Genomic DNA, 21,561 nt, shown 5'->3' with positions numbered 1-21,561 from the left:
GCTTTAGGAGAAAATGTTCTGACTGTATGTGTGAAGTCCATCTGGTCCAGTGGGTCATCAGAGACCTTGTTTCCTTGTCGATCTTCTGCTTAGATGATCTGTTCTTTGCTGTGAATGCAGTGTTAAAGTTCCCTATTATTATTGCATTATTGATGAGTTTCTTTAATTTTGTTATTAATTAATTTATATATTTGGCTGTCCCAAGTTAAGGGCATAAATATTTATAATTGTTAGATCTTCTTGTTGTATAGTCTCCTTTATTATGATATAGTGTCTGTCTTCATCTCTTATTACAGTCTTTGGTTTAAAATCTAGTTTTTCTGAGGATGCCTGGGTGGCTCAGTCAGTTAAGTATCTGTCTTTAGCTTAGGTCATGATGCCAGGGTCCTGGTATCAAGTCACACATTGGGGCTCCTTTCTCAGAGGGGACCCTACTTCTCCCTCTCCCTGCTCCTCCCCCTGCTTGTGCTCTCTCTCTTTCTTTCTGCTCTCTCTTTCTTTCTGTCAAATAAAATCTTTAAAAAAAATAAATAAAATCTAGTTTTTCTGATATAAAGATGGCTACTCTAGCTTTCTTTTGATGTCCATTAACATGATAAATGGTTCTCCACCTCCTCACTTTCAATCCGGAGGTGTCTTTGGGTTAAAAATGAATCTCATAAATAGCACATCGATTGGTCTTGTTTTTCTCTAATCTATTCTGATAGTCTACATCTTTTGATTAGAGCATTTAGTCCATTTACATTCAGAGTAATATTGAAAGATATGAATTTAATGCCATTGTATTACCTATAAAGTTACTGTTCCTATAGATTCTCTGTCTTCTTTTATGGTCTTTATTACTTTGGAGGCTCTCTCTCCACTCAAAAGATCCCTTTTAATATTTCTTGCAGAGCTTGTTCAGTGTTCAAAATGCCTTTAGTTTTTGTTTGTTCTGGAAACTCTTTATCTCTCCTTCTATTCTGAATGACAGCCTTGCTGGATAAAGTAGTTCTGGCCACACATTTTCCAGTATAGCATATTGAATATGTCATGCCAGTATTTTCTGACCTGCCATGTCTCTGAGGATAGGACTGCTGCCAGCATTATTTGTCTATCCTTGTAGTTAAGGACCTCTTGTCCTGAATTGTTTTCAGGATTTTTGCTTTATCTTTGTAATTCACAAGCTTCACTATAATACGTTAAGGTATTGACTTATTTTTGTTGATTTTGAAGGGAGTTCTCTGTGCCTCTTGGACTTGAATGCCTGCTACCCTTCCCAGATTAGGGAAGTTCTCAGCTATAATTTCTTCAAATGAACCTTCTGCCCCTCTTTCCCATTCCTCATCTTCTAGGACTCCTGTAATATGGATATTATTTCACTTGATGGAATTGCTGCGTTCCCTAATCTACTTCTGTGACCTAACAGTTTTCTTTTCCTCTTCTATTCAGCTTCCTTATTTTCCATCATTTTATCTTCTATATCACTGATTCGCTATTCTGATTTGTTCATCCTTGTTTCTATAGCCTCCACTTGGGAATGCATCTCAATAATAGCATTTTTAACTTCAGCCTGACTAGATTTTAGTTCTTCTATCCCTATAGTAAGGGATTATCTAGTGTCTTCTCTCCTTTTTTCAAGCGCAGCTAGTAACTTATAATCATTGTTATATCTGTATTGCTTAAATCCCTGGTAGTGAGTACTCCCTTCTGTTCTTTCTTTTGGGGTGAATTTCTCCATCTCATCATTTTGTCCAGATAAAAAAAGAGAAAGAAAGAAAGAAAAAAAGAACAAAAACAATAACAATAAAAACAACAAGGGAAAAAAAAAACTTGATCATGGGTGTATTTTGGTCTGCTTGTCAAAAGAAACTAGATCCCAAAAGAAAAACAAAAGAAAAACACTATATACAATACTATAATACAATATACTATTGTATATACTATACAATACTACATAATATATGTATATATATATATATATGTACATACATAAAAATGCATACTTTATATAAAATACAATGAAAGGAAACACAAATTATAAATATACATATTAAAAAAGAACCTAGAAATTCAAAAAAAATTTAATAAAAATAATTTTAAAAAGATTTGAAAAAAATAAGAAAATAACTGAAAAAATACTAAAATACTAAAGAATAAAAATACAAAGATTGCTGTATATTGTTTTCCCAAGAAAACATGCAGCCCTCTATGATCAGTAAACTTGGTGAGAGTTTTTTGTGCTGGTCTTCTGGAGAAGAAGCCTATTTCTGCTTCTCAGGTGGACTTGCCGTAATGGAAATGCACCTTCAGTGCACAGAAGCAGGACTTAGTGTAAGCAGCTCTGGACTCCACTAAGTGGTGCTGTTTTGTTCCCTGAAGACTTTCAGGACTGATGGGTGGGATTAATATGGCTGTGCTCTGCTCTCTAACCCAGAACTGAAAATTTGTTCTGCCCATTCTGCAGTGAGTCCTCACAGAAAAGCAGTAAATCACTCTTGTGTCTCTGGTTTCCATCAGAACTCTTTGTTCATCCAGCCTGTAACCAAGAATTTTTATCTCAGCCACACGACTGAGTTTCAAACCTCCAAATTTTAGGGACTCCTGGGCATCGACCTGCACTGTTGTTCTGGGAGTGGGGCTCTCATCACGCTTCTTCCTTTTGCTGCACCTGTCCCAGGAAAGTGGTCACAAGACTGTGCAATGGCTTGCACTTTGTGGCAAAATAAAGCAGAAAGCCAGCACCTAGACTTGCTCTTCTGAGCTAGCTTCCTTGCTCCTATGCCTGGGAATTCTGTGGCACTCAGGCACCACTATTCTTCTTGCAACCCCAGGGATACTGAGACCATGCTGTCACACCTGGGATTCTGCCCTGCTTTACTGCTTGAGCACCTTTCAGCCAGGTACATGCCCTACTGCAGCAGACTGCCAGAAGTTCCAGTTTTGCCCTCCACTGCTTATAATACATTGCAGTAGAGTTCTTAAGCAGGATCCCTCCCCTATGCTGTATCCTCAGCTATATCACACTGGATTCAAATCTCTGTACCTCCTATCTTCGAAACAGTGGTTGCTTTTCTACTTGCAGACTTGCGGCATTTGTTTTCTCAGAACTCTGATTGATTTCCTGGATGTTCAGAATGACCTGATACCTAATTGTATTTGAGGAATGAAACAAATTAAAAGTGTCCCCCTATTCCTCCACCATCTTAACTCCTGTCCTCTATGTTAGACTTTTTTTTTTTTTCAAATCAAGTCACAAAGGACTAAGTGGAGAAAAAACTTCATTATTTGGAGCCACCAACATAGTCAATATTGAAAGTATTGAATTAAGTCAATATTTTAAAGTATCCAGAATCAGACCACTTCTCTACACCTCCATTGATAATGCTCTGTTGCCAGCATTAACTCTCTTAGGGATCACTGCTAAAGCACTGCTTCCACCTGTGTCCTCTTGTATTCTGCTAAATATAATCCTGCCCATATCATTTCTCTTCTCAAATTATTTAAAATAAAATACAAAGTCCTTGAAATGGCTCACAGGGTTCTATATAATATGGGCTTCCTTATCTTTCTAATCTCATCTTATGCTACTGTTCCCCAAATGAATTTCACTCTTGTTAAAATGGCATCTTTGTTGTCCTCCAGCACTCAGGCATAGTTCTGATTCACAGTTACTGCATTTGCTGTTCATTCATTTGGAGAACTCTTCTATAATATATCCATTTAGTTCCCTCATTTCCTCCCTTCAGATCTTTGTAGCCTTTTCAATGAGGCCTTCTCTGATTTGCTTACTGAAATTTGCATCAATTACTCTACTTTTCAACAGCCTTTACTATTTTCCAACTTACTTTCGTCTGTAGCACTTATCACCCTTTAATGTGTTGTGTTTTTCAGTTATATGTCCCCAAACAGCATTACACTGTTTGCCAACAACACAGATTTGTGAAAATCTCTTTGTTCACCACTGTATGTTAAGTACAAAGAAATGTGTTTGAATGAATGTATAATATTATTTTAAATTACATTAAGGTTTACATTAATGCCTAATACATTCAGGCTTTTTAACATCTATCACCTCATTCAATTCTCTCAGCAGCCCCCTCATAGAGTATATACTACTATCTTATTTTATGAATGAGGAATTAGACCTAGAATGCATAAATAATAAGTCCATGATTACACTGCTGGCATATGAATCAAAGAATTCAATTCTGACTGTCAGCCTTGTGCCCTTATCACTACATTACTACAGGTATCTATCTAGAATTTTAAAATACAAGATATAATGATTTTTTGAGTATATGCTAAAGAAATGACTGTGACAAAATTAGAAGGATCCTTTATTTTCTCTATTTCATTTTTTTAATGTACAAGCAGGCCACCCTGTTTTTGTCATTCAAGAGGGGGAAAATGGTAGGTTAAATTATGTCTTGAAATAACTGAATTAGTATTAAGTCCCTATTATTTTAATATTTTCCATATTCTCTCTAATAATGGTTTCTTTTCAAAGACATTACAAGCATTAGTCAAAAGAACACCTGGTCTTCTCAATTCAGTGGAAAACGGGTCTTTGCATAGATATAGATAGATAGATGATAGATAAATAGCTAATAGAAATATAAATAGCAGTGACAGAGGTTTAGTTATACAATTTTTAATTTAAATTCAATTAGCCAATATATAGTACATCATTTGTTTTTAATGTAATGTTCAATGATTCATTAGTTGTGTATAATACCCAGTGCTACATTTTTTAAAAAAATTTCGTATATCCAAGCTACAGAGTCCTATTGCAATAAATCCCTCAAAGTGACTCAGTTGAAAATTTAATATTCTATGTGACAAATGCAAAAATATTTAAAGACTGCCATTTTAAAAAATGAGTTATAAAAGGCTAATTTCAGGGCAGACGGGGAGAAAAATATTGTGTGGCTCTGAAATAATTCTATTTAGTAGATGTGTAAAAACTTCACAGAAAGGATATGCTAAATGTCTTCTGGGGAGTCAGGGCGTTCAGAATGGCACATACAAGGCACATGGGTGGTTCAGTTGGTTAAGTGTCTGCCTTTGGCTCAGGTTATGATCTCAGGGTCCTGGGATTGAGTCCAACATTGGACTCCCTGCTTAGCAGGGAGCCTGCTTCTCCCTCTCCCACTCCCCCTGCTTGTGCTCTCTGTCAAATAAATAAATAAAATCTTCTTTAAAAAGGAATGGCATATACATATACCTCACTCAAATATGTCAAGTAAGACTGTGTGTGTGTGCATGTGTATAGATTTCTATATTTTCATTTCTTTAAATATTTCCTCTGTTCCTTTTTCTGCTTAGAAACTTAATTTACCAAGCATTCCATCTCAGAACATTTCACTCACACTTTTTATTTCTTTACCCTTTTGTACTATATTTGCGCTATCATATGTAAAATTGAGGGGTAAATTGCTATTCTCATTTCATTTCATCAAGGTTACATGGCTTACCACTACCGATGTTAATTTTGTTCACCTGGATGAGGTAGTGTTTGATAGGTTTCCTTCCTCCTTTAACAATGTACTCTGTGGAGGGAAGTCCCTATGTGTAGCCCATATCTCCACTGAGGAGTTAAGCTGCACCTCCTTGAGGATAGAACACCTACCTAAATTATTTGGAATTCCTCAGAATGTGAGATTTGTGTCTTCTCTCCTATTTATTTATTATTATACCACTTATTTATCTTTATATACACATGGATATCTATTTTCTATTTGGGGCTATAATCTAACCTACTTTATTTTATTGTTGAAACTATTCTAATTTGGCCATTAGATTTTTCAGTTGACCCTTAAATCTCTTTGACACACTCTCTTATTTTTATTTTATTATTATATTTTATTTTATTTTATTTTATTATTTTATTTTTGGCCCTTAGCACGTATTTTCTGGAACTAAAAGATCTTCCAGACTCACATTATAAATTTCCACCTCTGTGCCAAAATCAGCTATCTCTCCAAAGAGCTGTGATTCTTTTTGTAGTACAATGGTAATAGAAAACAAGATCTAGGTGTTAGGGGTTCTTTTATTACAAGGATGCCATTTCTTCTAGGCCCTCTCAGCTATCACAGTAAAAAAATATGTGTGTATGTACTAACCCATGTACACACAAACACACACGTGCACGTGCATATCTATATTAAGCTAAACCTATGTTCCTACTGATGTGTTCAACTCTAATCCATTAACACATGAATCACAGCCTCCTCCCACTGCTTACTTAAAAACTCAAACTCCAACAATAAGAAATCAGTCTCCTGACACCCACCACCAATCAACTTAATTGTTCAATTTTTATATACTTATGATAGCTTTAGAATTATCAACTCATACTTCCATAGGAAAAAATACTTTCTCAACTTAGTACAGTACTTATGTACATTTCTCTTAAACTTTATTCTGATAGACTCCACTCATTTCCAAAGTTACTCAGATCAATACCTTATTCTCCCATCCTTTTCAGTAAGATTATTTTACATATTTGTGGTACAATTAGACTCTTTTGTCACAGTCTGGATTCTTTCCTGAGATCCCTCAACTTCTTCCATTATTTTTAAAAATATATTAATACATTAAAGTTCACTCTTTTTGTTATAAAAGTCTATGGGTTTTGACAAACACAAAATGTCATTTATCTGACACTACAGTATCATATAGAATAGTTCCGCTGCCTTAATGCTTCATTTTTTTGAAAATATGGAATACAATATATAATGCTTATATTACTCCTAAATAATGTTTATGAAATAACATTTCATATTTCATCATAGTATTCACATACTTTTGTTTAATTATATTGTTCTAATATCAATAATGACATTAATTCATTAAAATGTTTCAAATTCTCCATAATACTTTCCAAGTTTTCCTTGGAATGACTTTCTGCATTCTCATGCATGTTTGTTATTATATCTGCAGGCCTTATCTTATGCAAATATATCACATTTTCTCATGTATGTTGGTATGGAAATGGTTTAAGGTACAGGGATTTTCTTTATATTTAAATTGTACAGTATCTCTTCAGTAAAGTGACACAATCAAATCTTCACCTCTGTCTTTCAAAGGCATCAATTTTCCTCAAACTGTTGATACAAAAGATAATGGTGCTAGTAATCAAGCAGAGTATGGATCTGAAAAGGAAGCCCAAATAAATATAATATGCCTAAAAGAAATCGGTTAAAGTACATACTTGAGGGAATCAGATATAAATGACTTAATGGGACATACTAAAATGTCTCAAGTACCATGATATATTTTAAAGGATTACAACATTACTAGCAAAATGAATATTTTTGGCAGACAGTCTCTCCTCTGCTCTCCTGCCCACCACTCCCTTGCAGTATTCAATAAACCTCTATCTCCTTTTAATAACTAACTAAATAAATATTTTTGAATAAAATTCAAAAGACACATCTGTCACTCTGTAATCACACAACATGAATAATCATGCTGCTACACTGATTTAGGAGACAAATTATTGCCCAGAATATCGCACAATGCTAATTTTTCCAAGCTATAGATATGTTTTCAGTTAGAATATTATGTTTTTAATATAAGTATATATCCACTGTAATTCTTAAAATACATCTGATAGTCACCTATATCACTATTTCATTTGTTTTAAAGCAATGGATTCTTTTCACAGTGTATCAAAAAATAATATGAATTATCAGAATGATTTTTTGTGTGAATTAAAATAAATTGTGTTAGTATCTACATATAACATTTTTAATATGTTTTCAGTAGAAAGTAATCATGTTTAATAGAGAACACAGCATTTGTACATTTGGTAATGTACATTGAAAACTATTTTATTTGCAAATCCACCTGTTACCTACAGTAAATTTCATTTTGCTTTTTACAAAGTACTTTTTTTTTGAAAATGGTTTATATTGGTGTGCATTTTATAAAAAAGAAGAAGAAAGATAACTAAACAATGGGAATAATCAATGGATTATAAGAAGCACTTAACTATCAAATGAATATAACTGGCAAAGAGATATAAAATGACAGAAATAAGAATTCATAAAGAACAATTAAGTTAGAAGTTTCAACTTATTTATGAAGGCCATTATACTGGCTTTATGGGTCCCAAAGTACAAAGATGACACATGCCAGCTAAGCTGCTTACATAATCAGAAGTGTTAACAACCCTCCCTCCCAAACTCCTAAAGAGGTGAATGCAAAATATAAAAATAGGTTAAAAAAAACTGTAATGGTGCTGAAATACAGAAAATGTATGTCAACAAATATAAGAAAATGCTCAGAGGGTTTTGCCTTATGAAAGAACAAGTCTGGAAAGCAAATGGAGAGGACTGTGATATATCCCCTCTGAAACCCTCTAAAGCACTTATAGCAAGTGATGACAAAATGCAGAAAGTTAATGTAGACAATATTCTTCCTGGTAAGTCATACCCCTTCAAGAATAGAGTATAATGGGGAAAGGAGGATAAGTGGGCTCAACAAGCAAAAGCTGATACACCTGCATATTTTTCCAAAGGGAGAAAATTTAAAAGGTGGCTGCACTTATGAAGAGTTACTGTAGATCAGAAGAAAAGGAACATGTCAAGAATCAGACTCAACAGGATTCCTCAAGTCTTATGATAAGAAACATAGTAAAATATCTAATTCAGTTTTTTTAAGAGATTAGGAAGAATTTTGCGTTTATGAAACCAAAGCAAGTAGTTGTGAATAAATAGTAATCTGAAATCAGAAAAGAAAAAAAAAAGATCGTTGAATTACAGTAATAGAGAAGGAACAGCAAATTGGCTTTCTTAACTGTAAAACCCATTTTCTATAAAGATTTATCTATTTATCTGAGAGAGAGAAGGAGAGAGGAGGGGCCGAGGGAGAAGGAGAGAGAAATTCGAGCAGACTCCATTCTAAGCTAAGAGCCCAACATGGGCCTGGATCTCACCGTACTAAGATCATGACCTGAGCCAAAACCAAGATCAGATTCTTAACCAACTGTGTCACCCAGGTGCCCCAAGTAAAACCCATTTTTTTATATAGGAACAAAATATTTCATCCATTACAAAATATGATTGTTTATTTCAAAACAACAAATGATTTCAATTACCAGTTAGTGGCAGCAGTACCACCCTACTCTCACAGTTATGACAAAAAAAAAAAAATTCCTCCAGACATTGTGAATATTTCTCATGGAAAAAAAAATCACCCCTAATTGAGAACCACTCAATTAAAGTAATAATACCCAGCCTATACAACAACAGCAACAACAACAACAACAAAATGAACTTGTCAATAAAAGCACTGGCTAGACTCCACATTCAGGTGGGGTCAGGTTTCCTGTCTAAATGGGGCTTCCCACTGTCTCTATAATCAGGCAGGGCTGCAGGCTGTGCCCAAAATTTGGGTAGAGCCCCAGGCTGGACTTTGTGATTCATTGAATAAGCCATTGGCTGTGCTCTGTTGTTGGGTGAGATTACTGGCCCCACACTCATCATGCAGGGCTTCTAGCTGTACCCTATAGTTGGGTGGGATGGAGATTGTGCCCTGCAGTTGGGTAGGGTTCCTTTGGTCAGATGTAACCACAATGCTCTATACCTAGGTGGGGTCATTTGTTGTGTTTCTTCCTTGGGTGAGCTACCCAAAGTTGTGTTCAACAACCAGTTAGGCTGTATGCTGGTTCCAGCTGTTGCATGAGTTGGTAGGTTGAACTTTGCAGCCATGTGATACTGCAGGTTTGTCTCCAAGTCTTCTCAGTCTCTCTGTACAGACTCCCTGGTTGTCTAGGGCCAAACTCTATGCTCAACAGTTGTGCAGGGCTACTGGCTTGGCTCCCTACCTCCATGGACCACAGATTGTGCTCAGCTGGTAGTCTGTGGTCATGCTTCCTGGAGGGGTGGGACTGGAGGTTCAGAAGTTGGGTGGATTAATAAGAATTATTTTTAAAACTATTATAGTCAGAATAATGTCAGCCAGAAAAATAATATACAATGAGACCAGTGGAATAAAATATACAGTCTAGAACCAGGCTTATTTTGAATGTCACTTGCTGTGTCTCTTTCTGTGAAATACACAAACCTCTAAAAAATATATGAATAATAAAAAACTTTGAAGAGTGTTTTTAACATGTGACAGATATAACCCAATACCTGTTATTTGTAGAGCGCTATTTAAATCGGTAGACCCATATCCCAATAAAAAGCAGTCCAAAGACATGATCAGTGATTGAAAAACATGAAATAAAAGACATTAATTTGACAACTTAAACTTTCCTTCCTTTAAGAAGGTTTCACTGACTCTTCAGTCCAGGTCAGGTCTCAATTGGGTGTTCACATATACCTTTGACTTAAGCTTTATAGCTTACAATAAAATTTTAATTTAATAATTCTTTTATAATATTTACCATAACCATCTCTCAAGTCAGACTCTATGATTTCAGTTGACAAGTGCAATGCCTGACTTTGTTCAGTGTTCCAACCCTTATGACACAATGTCACATAGTAGGTACTGAAAAAATTTACTAGGTGGTATGGTGTGGCAATTATGAGTTGACTGTAGGGCCAGACTCCACCTGGATTCAAATTCCAACCCTAGTAATAACAATCTCTAACCATGTAGCTGTGTAACTTTGACAAGTCATTTGGCCTCTTTTTGCTTCAAGTTCCTCAGCTGGAAAATGGGATAGTAAAAAATACAAGGTTGCTTTGCCAGATGTTTTGACACAAATATGCATGTGTATTATAAATGTAGTATTTAGAATGGTGCCTGACAGAGAGTGTTATATAAGTCATATAAAATATTATATTTATTAAATGAATGTTGACTGAACCTCACTTCAATTTTTAGCCATTGATGCTAATTATAGCTCAGAAATTTTACAATCCAAAACCCATATATATCAGATAACATATATGTATATCTATAAATTAAAACAAAGAATATATATAATAACCAATATATAGTAATCACTATAATAACTATACTTATATAATAATTATAATTACTTTCTTTATAATTACAAACAATTGCTCTATAAATACACAGTAATCAAAGAAATGGAAGTTGAAACAATGAAGGAACATTTTTAACCTTTTTAATCATCATCATCCTCATACATGAACAGTATTTCCATACACTCTAGTTAGGAGCACAAATTCATATATCCCTTCTATAGGGCAATTAAATGACACTAAATCTGTTTTATCCTCTAAACAATCAAATCTCCTACTAAATATTTTTGTGAGAAAATATTGAGATGTATATAGTAATGTACAACATTATTCAAAATCTCAACATTTATAATAGTAAAATGTTGAAACTAACCAAATATCTAACAATGGGAAATTCACTAAATTGCAGTATGTCCATGCAATCATATATTATGCTGCCTTTAAAAAGTAAACAAATGTGTATTGCTCAAAACATTAAATGGCATGGTAAGATGTTCATGATTTTTACAGTAAAATAGTTTATAATATTAAAGCAAATATATGCAATTGTGTTAATATGTATAGAAAAAGGAATAGAGGTTATGGTCCTAGTCCTAGTATCATCTCTGGGTGGAGTGATCAAGATTCTTATTTCCTCATGCTTTTCTTTACTTTCCCAATTTTCAACTATGAACATGTATTTGCTTTATAACAATAAAAAATCAATTAATTCTATTACAATTATAAAGGCAGTTTAAAACATGAATTTCAAATTAAGATTATTAACAAGACTGCAAATAATGCTATATGGCATAATATAATATTACTTAGCTGTGATTGTTAATGTATCAACTTGACTACACTAAAAGATGCCCAGATAAATGGAAAAACACTATTTTTGGGTATGGGTAAGGGTCTTTACAGAAGAGGTTAGCATTTGAATTGCTGGCTGAGTAAAGATCACCCTCACCAGTGTGGGTAGGCGTCATCTCATCCATCAGGAGTATGAATAGAACAAAAAGGCAGAGGAAGAGTGAATTCGCTCTCTTACTGAGCTGGAACATCCATCTTCTCCTACTCTGACATTGGTGCTCCTGGATTTTAGGCCTTCAGACTTAAACTCGGATGTACACAATTGGTTCCCTTGGTTCTCAGGCTTTTGGGTTTAGATTGGAACCACACCATCAGGTCTCCAGTGAATCATGGACTTTTCATCCTCCATAATCACATGAATCAGTTCCTCATAATAAATCTCTTTCTATATATCTCTCAATATATCTTGCTGGTTCCATTCTCTAGAACACTAGGTTTTTGTTTACATTTAAAAAATATGCACTGGCTTTTGAATAGAACTGAAATCAGAGTTTATATATTTCAACTAAGGCCAGAAATAAGACTCCATAAAAGAAGACATTTAAAGAATCAGTATATTATTTATAACTCTAAAGCACTGTGAAAGATGTATATACAACATATATATCAGATACATATAATATGTATGAATGCATGTCTATGTGTATGTATATATATATATATATATGTATATATATTTTCCAATATCCAATATACAATTGGGGATTTTGAAATTCCTGAGCTATAATTAGCATCAATGGCTAATAATGTACTCATAAGTAGTTGAGGAATAAGTAAATTGTAAGTTGAAAAAATCTTAAATTACATATGCTAATATAAGTGGAGAAAATGTACAATAAAGGATATTAGCAATTGTGCATTTTTAAAAGTTCCTTACAATACATACATATAGAATTTATAGCATAGTAAATCTTACCATTAAAAACTATAATTCTCCTTTACCCCCTTCCAAAAGCATATGGTCAAATTCATCAAAATGTGTACATTAACTGTGTGCATTTTTATATGCCAATCAAACTTCAATAGAGCTTTACAGAAAAAAAGAAACATGATGGAAAAAAACCCTTTACTTATTCACTTTAATCTAGGACCCTAAATTATTCATCTTGATAATCAAGTGTCAGAATGAAGTAAATGAATTCTTGACAAAATTCAAATGATTTAGAAAACTCATATGTGTATCAGAAATATTAGATTCCACCCATATCTTGCACAAACATACTAATATATATTACTATTTAATTATAATATTTAATATATCCAATATCTAAAGAGGTCATATTAGCATTATTCATTTTATTTTACAGACATATCTGTTATTATGTAAAAAGGTTTTTTATTTATTTTTTAGTTCATCATGGTAAGTGTACTCTTTAATCTCCATCACATATTTCACTCACCGCCCCCTACACACATCCCTTCTGATAACTATCGGTTTGTTCTATATAGGTAAGTCTGTTTCTTGGCTTTCCTCTTTCCTTTTTTTGCTTGTTTTGTTTCTTAAATTCCACGTGAGTGAGATTATATGGTAATCTCACTTGTCTTTCTTGTCTTTCTCTGCCTAATTTCACTTAGCATTCTACTTTCTATCCATGTCTTTGTAATAGCAACATTTCATTCGTTTTTATGGATGAATAAAATTCATTATATATACACCATATCTTCTTTATCCCTTCATCAGCTGATGGATACTTAGGCTGCTTCCATATCTTGGCTATTGAAAATAATGCTGCTATAATCATAAGGTTGCATGTATCCCTTTGAATTAGTGTTTTTGAATTTTGGGGGTAAATTTGCATAGTAGTGTGATAACTGGATTGTAGAATAGTTCTATTTTTTAACTTTTTGAGGAACCTCCATACTGTTCTCCAGAATGCCTGCACCAGTTTTCATTCCCAACAACAGTTCAAAAGGTTTCTTTTTTCTCCACATCCTCACCAATACCTGTTGCTTCTTGTATTGTGGATTTTAGCATTTTTGATAGGTGTGAGGTGATATCTCATTGCAGTTTTGATTTGCATTTCCCTGGTGATGAGTGATACTGAGCATCTTTTCATATGTCTGTTGGCCATCTAGATGTCTTCTTTGGAGAAATGTCTTCTGTCCATTTTTTAATTGGATTATTTGGTTTTTGAGTGCTGATTTGCAGAAGTTCTTTATTTATTTTGAATAATAACCCTTTATCAGATATGTCATTTGCAAATATATTATCTCATTCTGGAGATTGCTTTCAAGTTTTGTTGATTGTTTCCTTCACCGTGCAGAAACATTTTTATTTTGATGTAGTTCAATAGTTTAGTTATGCTTTTGTTTCCATTGTCTCAGGAGACATAGCTAGAAAAATGTCTGAGAAATTACTGTCTGTGCTCAAGGGTTTTTATGGTTTCAGGTCCCACACTTAAGCCTTTAATCCACTTTTAGTTTATTTTTGTGTATAATCCAAGAAACTGGTCTAGTTTTTTGTTTGTTTTGTTTTGTTTTGTTTTATCCATGTAGCTGTCCAGTTTTCCCAACACCATTTGTTGAAGAGATTGTCTTTTTCCCATTGTATATTCATTCCTCCTTTGTCCAAAGTTAATTGACCTTATAATTGTGGGTTGGGGTGCCTGAGTAGTGCAGCTGTTTAAGTGTCTGAATCTTGACTTGGGCTCATGTCATGATCTCAGGATCGTGAGATCGAGCCTCATGTCGGGTTCTGCACACAGCATAGATCCTGCTTGAGACTCTCTCTCCCTCTGACCCTACCCCCTCACACTTTCTCTCTCTCTTAAATAAATAAATAAATCTTTAAAAATAGTAATAGTAATTGTGGGTTTATTTCTGGATTTTCTATTCTATTTCATTCCATTGATCTATGTGTCTATTTTTATACCAGTACCATACTGTTTTAATTACTACCAATTTATAATATACTTGAAGTCTGGAATTGTGATTCCTCCAATTTGGTTTTCTTTTTCAAGACTGTTTTGGTGATTTGAGGTCTTTTGTAGTTCCATATAAATTTTAGGATTTGTTGTTAGAGTTCTGAGAAAAATGCTGTTGATATTTGGATAGTGACAACTTTGGATAGTACAGACAGTTTAACAATATTTATTCTTTCAAGCCATGAGCATGAAATGTCTTTCCATTTCTTTGCATTATCTTCAATTTCTTTACTCATTTTTTTCTAATTTTTAGAATATAGGTCTTTCACCTCTTGGTTAAGTTTATTCCAAAATATTTTATTGGTTTTGGTGCAATTGTAAATGGGATTGTTTTCTTAATTTCACTTTCTGCTATTTTACTATTGTTATGTAAAAATGTAACAGATTTCATACATTGATTTTGTATCCTGTGACTTTACTTAAATTCATTTATCAGTTCTAATAGTTTTTGGCACAGTCTTTAGAGTTTCCTATATATAATATTATGTCAACCGCAAAAAGTGAGTTTTACTTCTTCCTTACCAGATGCACAAGGCATTTGGATGTCTTTTATTTCTTTATGTTGTCTAATTATTATGGGCAGGACTTTCAGCACTATGTTGAATAAAAATGGTGGGAAAGGGCATACTTGTTGTTTTCCTGACCTCAGGGGACTGACCCTAAGCTCACCTGCCTCATAGATACAAATAAATAACACATCAGAAGAAATAACCCAGAAAACAATCTAAGACTGGCAGAACAAACTCCACAACTAAAGGTAGAGAGGTGACCACATTGAGGAAGGTAGGAAAGGTGAAGATGTTGTCTGGGAACAAAACAGACCATGGCATTCCTCTGTGGGGAAGGAGATGGTGGTGTGGAGAAGGACAAAGAACACACTTTCACACTGGCAACCCACAAAGAGGGAAAGTGAATCCATCCACATGTTTGCCCTTGAAAGTGAGAGGGCCCAAATTTTGTGAATTCTTACAACCAGAGGGACTTAAAGCCTGGAATTTGAAAACCAGCAAACTCTGCTCTGGCAGAGCCCTAAAAGCCTTGGGAAGCAGAGTCCCCATCCTTACAGTGACAGCATAGCAAACAGTCCCCATGGACACAGTGTAGAAGCAGCAGTTTGAAAAAATGTCAGGTGTAGACAGGAGGGAGAGTGAGGGTGACTCAGAAAGACAGGAATCATAGGGGACTCCTCCAGGAACAAAGGAGTTGGAAGGCATCATTTCGCTCTCTCACATCCCAGCATAAACAACAGCCACCTGCAGGAACCAGCACAACACCAGCACTTATTACTTAACTTGCTTGCTCCAAACCCCCCTCCACCAGGCTTCAGTGGTCCACACTTCCCCATCACACTTGCTGTAGTCCTGGCACTACAAGCACCCTCCCCAAAAGACTGCTGCAAACCCTGCCAACACCAGTATCTCCCAACCCACACATTTTGTAGACCTCAGTTCCAGTGGTGACAGGGGCAGGTGTCATTTCACAAACACACCATTGCACACATTGTTAAAACATGCCCCACCTCTGCTTGGGACAAAATATTGCCCACAATAGGCAATGAGAGCCTCTGAAGACAACCAGACTTAACCAAAAAAGACTCAATAGCAGAGCACATGCAACACACAGGAGAAACTCCCTGAAGCTCCATGCCCTGAGGAATAAGGGACACTGCACTGCAGGCCACTATTGGACCTATTCTTCATAAGGATATTATCATTGAGAGCAAGAGAAGTAGCTGAATTTTCTAATACAAAGAAACAGACACAGAGTGTTAGACAAGATGTGGGGACAGAGGAATATGTCCCAATGAAAGAACAGGACTAAACCACAGCAAGAGGCCTAAGCAAACTGGATATAAATAATATGTTTGATAGAGAAGTCAAAGCAGTGATCATAAAGATACTCACTGGACTGGAGAAAAGAGTGGTGGACATCACTAAGACCGCTAACACAGATGAAAAAAGAACCAATTAGTGATCAAGAATATAATGAATGAAATCAATAATACACTTCATGGAATAAATAGCAGGCTAAATGAAGCAGAGGAATGAATTAATGACCTAGAAGACAGAGTAATGAAAAGTAACCAAGCTGAGCAAAGTAGAAGAACAGAAATTATGCAAATTGAGAATAGTCTTAAAGAACTCAGTGACTCCATCACATTCACATTATAGGGGTCTCATAAGAGAGACAAAATGATACAGAAAATGTATTTAAAGAAATAATAACTGAAAATTTCCCTAATCTGGAGAAGTAAACAGATATATAGATCCAGGATATGGATAGAGATCTCCCCAAAAATTCAAAAATTCAACCCAAGCAGGTCCACACCAAGACCCATATTAATTAAAATGGCAAAAAGTAGTGATAAAGAAAAAAAATTAAAAATGACAACAGAAAACAAGACAATTATATACAAGGAAACATTATAAGTCTACCAGCAGATTTTTCAGCAGAACTTTTGTAGATCAGAAAGGAGTGGCATGATATATTCAAAGTGTTGTTGAATGGGAAAATTCTGTAGCTAAGAATACTCTATCCAGCAAGGCTATCCTTCAGAAAAGGAGAGATAAAGAGTTTCTCAGACAAACAAAAACTAAAGAGTTCATGACCACTAACTCTTTGAGCAGAAAGGAAAGACCATAGTGAGAGTATGAAAAGTAAGACCATAAGTGAGAGACTGAAACGTGAAGAACACAAAAGCAGTAAAAACAAATATTACTATAAAAATCAGTCAAGGGATTCATAAAATAAAAGGATATAAAATATGACATTATATACCTAAAACCTGGGGCCAGAGGAGTAAAGAATGGGTTCAAACTTCAGGGACCATTCACTTAATAGTGACTACTACATGCAGAAGACGTTATATACAAATTTAATGTAAAACACAAGTCAAGGGGTGCCTGGGTGGCTCAGTGGGTTAAGCCTCTGCCTTTGGTTCAGATCATGATCTCGGGGTCCTGGGATCGAGCCCCACATCGGGCTCTCTGCTCAGTGAGGAGCCTGCTTCATCCTCTCTCTCTGCCTGCTTGTGATCTCTGTCTGTTAAATAAATAAATAAAATCTAAAAACAAAACAAAACCAGTCAAAGGCCACTAATAGATCTGCAAAGAATAAAGAAAAAAAAAGTCCAAATATTTCACTAAGGAAAACCAGCAAAGCATGAAAGAGAAAAAGACATGAAAGGATCAGAGAAAGTCTTCGGAAACAATCCCAAAACAAGTAATAAAATGGCAATAAATCCATATCTATCAATAATTACTTTGAATGTAAATGGACTAAACACTCCAATCAAAAGACATAGGGTGACAGAATGAATATAAAAAACAAGAACCATCTATATGCTGCCTACAAGAGACCCATTTCAGACCTAAAGACACCTGCAGATTGGAAATGGGGGGAATGGAGAAATATTTTTTATGCAAACAGATGTCAAAAGAAAACTGTGGTAGTAATACTTATATCAGACAAAATAGACTTTAAAATAAAGACTGTCACAAGAGATAAAGAAAGACACTAGATAATAAAAAGGGGACAATCCAACAAGAAAATATAACAATTGTGAATATTTATGAACTCAATAGGGAGCACCCCAAAACATGAAAGAATAACAAACAGAAAGAAAATAATTAACAATAATATAGCAATAATAGTGGACTCTAACATCCCACTCACATCAATGGATACATCATCCAAACAGAAAATCAGCAAGAAAACAATGGCTTTGAATGACACACTGGACCAGATGGATTTAACAAACATATTCAGAACATTTCAACCTAAAAGAGCAAAATACATGTTTTTTTGTAAGTGCTCATGGAAAATTCTCCAGAATAGATCACATGTTAAACGACAAAACAAGTCTCAACAAATTGAAAAAAGTCAAAGTCATACCATGCATGCATCTTTCCTGACCACAACATTATGAAACTAGAAATCAAACACAAGAAAAAATCTGGAAAGTACACAAATACATGGAAGTTAAATAACATGCTACTAAAAGATGAGTGGGCAACCAAGAAATCAAAGGGGAAATTAAAAAATTACTTGGAGATAAATGAAAATAAAAACACAACTGTCCAAGATCTTTTGGATGCAGCAAAAGCAGTTCTAAGAGGGAAGTTTATAGCAATACAGGCTTATCTCAAGAAACAAGAAAAATTTCAAATAAACAGCCTAAACTTACACCTGAAGAATCTAGAAAAAGAATAACAAACAAAATCCAAAACCAGCAGAAGGAAGAAAATAATAAAGACTAGAGTAAAAATAAATGATATATAAATTTTTAAAAAATCAGTAGAACAGATCAATAAAAACAGGAACTGGTTCTTCAAAAAGTTCAATAAAATTGATAAACTTGTACCCAGTCTCATCAAAGAGAGAGAGAGAGAGCCCAAATAAACAAAATCACAAATGAGAGAAGTAACAACCAACACCACCAACACCACAGAAATGCAAACATTTGTAACAGAATATCATGACCTATATGCCAACAAGTTGGACAACTTAGAAGAAATAGATAAATTCCTAGAAGCATATAATCTACCAAAACTAAAGCAGGAAGAAATAGAAAATTTTAACAAACAAATTACAAGCAAAGAAATAGAATCAGTAATCAAAAACTCCAAAAAAAATTGAAATCCAGGACCAGACAGCTTCACAGGCAAATTCAACCCAACATTTAAAGAAGAGTTAATACCATTTTTCCTCAAACTACTACAAAAAATAGAAGAGGAAGGGAAACTTCCAAAATCCTTCTATGAAGCCAGTATCACCCAGATACCCAAACCAGATAAAGATACCACTAAAAAAGAGAACTATAGGCCAATATCTCTCATAAATATAGATTCAAAAATCCTCAACAAAATATTAGCAAACCGAATCCAACAATACATAAAAAAAAAATCATACACCACGGTCAGGTGGGATTTATTCCTTGGATTCAAAAGATGGTTCAATATTCACAAAACAATCAATGCAGTATACCATATCAATAAGAGAAAGGCTAAACACCTTATGATCACTTCAATAGATAGAGAAAATCATTTGACAAAGCACAACATCCATTCATGATGAAAACCCCTCTGCAAAGCAGGTTTAGAGGGAACATACATCAGCAGGATAAAGGCTTTATATGAAAAACCCACAGCCAACATCATACTCAGTATGGAAAAACTGATTTTGTTTTTTTCTATTTTAGCTTTTAATTGTCAGAGAATTTTGGTCTTGCATTGTTGCATCTGCCATTTATTTTATTTTCAGATACAGACTGTTTAACCCGGTATTATTATCAACCACATGTTTCATTTATGGAATCTCTTTTTCATTTTGTAACCTTAAATATCCACTGTAATCCTTCTCTTACTGTCATACCATGTGACCATTAAAAATTCTATATTCCAGATATTTAGGGAAGCCATCTCCTCTGCTGAATCAAATGAATAATTATTCTCCATAGTTTTATTATTAGAAACAGTGCTCTATACTAATGATTAACTGTTTACTTATTCATTCACTGATTAATATAGAAAATAATTAACATTAACATAGCAGTATACCATACAATAGTTAAGAAAAAAAAGAGTTTTGATAATTTTTCATTCTTGAAAAAAATATAAAAAGGCAACTTTGTGTATTTTAAATTCCTAAAATAAGAGAAAATTAAACTGTACTCGATATAATTCATTAATACTGGTGGTTGCCATGGTTTTTAAGAAATCATTTATAATACTTAAATAAATACAATTAAAATGATGGGGTTAAATTTGACAGGATGAAGAAAAAGGGTCAAAATATATTTTTATCATTTCCAAGAAAGAGCTTAGGCAATAGCATATACTCAGCAGTATGAACATTATTCATACTAGCAGCAATACACCCAATAAAAACTTTTGCTGGCAAGAGTGTCACTTCTGAATATAAAAAGCATTGTTATTTTTTCTGGAAGGATACAAGACAGAAAAGAAAGGAAAGGAAAGGAAAGGAAACCCAAAAAGTGGCTACTATAATGTAAACGGAAGAAATTCTTTCATATTTAGAAAGCCAAAGTTGTAAAATTGTTATAACATATTTACCTTTCCAAATATGTAACAGACTTGGCTATGTCTCCAGTTTCCATTTTCATTTCCATGTACCAACTTTAGAGCTCCTTTATACTAGGAAAATTTTTGAGATTGTATACTTCCTAACTCTAAGAATATTTAGCAACTCATTTCCCCAAGAATGTTTTAAGAATTATATTTCATCTTTGACACATCTTTTGGCAGTTCAACTATATTCATTACTCCAAAAATTAAAAATAGAACTACCATATGATATAGCAATCCCACTTTTTGGCATATATCCAAAAGAAGTGAAGGCAGGGTCTCAAAGAGACACTTGCACACCTACATTCATAGCATTATTCACAATAGCCAAATGGTAGAAACAACCCAAATGTTCAACTTATCAATGAATAAAAAAAATTGTGGTATATACATACTATAGAATATTATTTGATCTTAGAAAGGAAGAAAATTCCCCTAAAACATTGCATAGCTGTATAGAAGAAATCATTTTTTCCCTGATGGTCAACAGGGATAATGGTCACAGACATTATGAAATCTGAAGAAGACTCTAAAGAAAAGCAACATGAGTGGTGAGATTACCTTTCCAAGAAGAAATATAACTTTCCAAGCCTTCCACTCTGTGTCTTAACTGAATTGAACAATGCTCATGAAAAAATTATTCACCATGTGCAAATTTTCAGAGGAAAATTGTATACTGAAATAATTTCTCTGTATGACACTAACCACATAAAATACTATGTCTTAACATAGAACACACTGAAAAAAGGAGGAAGAAGGGGGGGGGAAGAAGTG

Source organism: Lontra canadensis, unplaced genomic scaffold (assembly GCF_010015895.1).
Source record: "Lontra canadensis isolate GAN:19392208 unplaced genomic scaffold, GSC_riverotter_1.0 scaffold81, whole genome shotgun sequence".
Classification (NCBI taxonomy): Eukaryota; Metazoa; Chordata; class Mammalia; order Carnivora; family Mustelidae; genus Lontra; species Lontra canadensis.
This window is presented reverse-complemented; position numbering follows the sequence as displayed.